Source organism: Mus pahari, unplaced genomic scaffold (assembly GCF_900095145.1).
Source record: "Mus pahari unplaced genomic scaffold, PAHARI_EIJ_v1.1 scaffold_4366_1, whole genome shotgun sequence".
Taxonomy (NCBI): Eukaryota; Metazoa; Chordata; class Mammalia; order Rodentia; family Muridae; genus Mus; species Mus pahari.
The window spans coordinates 99,055-101,249 of record NW_018393973.1 but is presented as its reverse complement, the minus strand read 5'-3'; positions in this window follow the sequence as shown (position 1 = coordinate 101,249).

The window sequence follows — 2,195 nt, the reverse complement described above, 5'->3', positions numbered from 1 at the left end:
GAAACTTGGGACATTGCCTACAGCCATGCTTCTCTTGTGGGGGCTGTGGAGAGTGGTAACTGAGACAGGAGCCAGAGTTCCAGGAGCATGAGAGAACTCCTTCCATCCCATGTAGGTAAATCATGACCAACGAGTCCCAGCGTTCAGCATCTCAGCTGGACTGGAGAAAAACCTGTCTGTGCATAGCCCAATGCCAAATAGACTTATATTCTTAATCACAGGTAATGGATGTCTTTTTTCTCTCAGGATGCTCTCTGTCTATGTAATCAACACTGTATGGCACAAATACTTGTGTATTTCTTCTAAGTTAGGCTAACAAGCTACAACTTTGTTTTCATCCCTCTCTCCAATGGTAACTTTGGAAAAAGCCAGGTATTGTATCTCTGTGAGACATACATTGTGAGGAGCAGAAGCCTCTAAAAACCATGTGCCTGACCTGTAAAGTCAACTCTCGTTGCTATTGTTTTTTCAGATGCTGCAGTCTGGCTGGCATCCTTATTGATAATTCCATAAAAGACACAGAGTGAGAACCATGGAAAGTGTGCAGTGGTGAAGTATTATTGCTCTGAGATTCTAAAGTTTGATATGTCTGTGACATTGTCATAGACATCATCACACAAGGATACAGAGGCACACTGATTCAAAGATAAAAGGATGAAAATGAAGATTCAACTACTTCTTACATTTTCTAAATTGCAGTATCAACAAGACTGAAGTTCTTCATAAGTCTATTTGCCCTCTCTCATGCAGATTTATTTGTTTTCTCATTGAAAGGTTGCTGTTCTCATCAGCTTCAAAAACATTTTTTCATGGCTCAAGAACTTTCATACCATGAGTAAAAACATCAAATCTCCTGACTGGTACTTAGCTCTTAGAAGGTACTTAACACCAATTTCTTGCTCTTCTATGAAAATTGTGATATGTGAAATATATCTACCTATGTTTCTTAGAAGATTTGTTTACTAGTGAATGAAGAATTCCCACATACACAAATTCTCTTATACTAAGTAAAGAAAGCATGCAACCAACATACATGCCCACAAGCACAAAGAATTCTAAAGACAAACAAGGTTTAGGAAGGAGTATGCAGTAAGTTATGTCTCAAAACTTTCTTTTACTTAAAATACAGTTAGACAGTAGAGTAGTATAAAAATATCCAAATTTATTTATCATATATTTTACACTATATTTGTACTGGCACATTTCCTTAAGGATCCTAAATTTTGCAACATGCTTCTCATATATTTTTAGAAGCTAGTATTTAGTGAACTTTTAGCAGCAAGAGGTCAAAAGTTACCTCTGAAATAAAGGTCAAATTTGATGATTTTTGAAAATATCAAAATGTTCAAATAATGGAATGTCAAGTTGTAAATAAGTGCCCTTTTTCAAAATGATGGCATAAAATTTTCCTTTGAATCAAAATTATAGTATACAAGATTAAATTATTAAATGAATTGTACTCATAAATTATCATGTTAGAATATTTGTAGCAAAAAAATCAGCATTTAAAGTTAGTATGAAATGGAGTGTACATATTTTGTTAAATTCTAAATACTACATTTAAAGAAAACAACAACAACAACAAAAACCTATTGCACACATCCATGAAATAACCTGCATGTTTTAATGCACATACATATTCACTTCTAAGTTTTGTTACTATGGAGATTTGCTGCTTAAGAGAGATTATAAGGTTGACCCTGTGGCAGTACATTTGACCTTTTTGGAAGGTGAACTTTGAGTTTTTAAATGATCAGTCCAGGTCCATTGTCTCTTCCTGTTTTATGTTGACTAAGATTTGGAACTCTTAGTAACTTCCCTAGCACTCTATCTGTAAGTCTCCATGCTAAACACCATGCTGATAATGGACTAAACCTCTAAGACTGTAGGGAAGTCCCAAATCAAGCATTCCTTTACAAGAATTGCCATCTTTGTGTCTCTTCACTCCAATAGAACATTTTGCAAAGCATGTCCCATAATTGAATTCTCCTTTGATTTAAAAAAAAAAAATCTAAAAAAAAATTCAGAAAAACCTTTTGTTGTGTGTTTTTTGTTTTGTTTTTTTGTTTGTTTTTTGTTTTACTTTGCTATTTGAAGACGTTTTCAAAGTGAAATAATATGAAATGAAAAGAAAAGTTATAGAAAATCTAGAAAGTTATAGAAATCAACAATGTGTATTATCAGTGAAAATACAT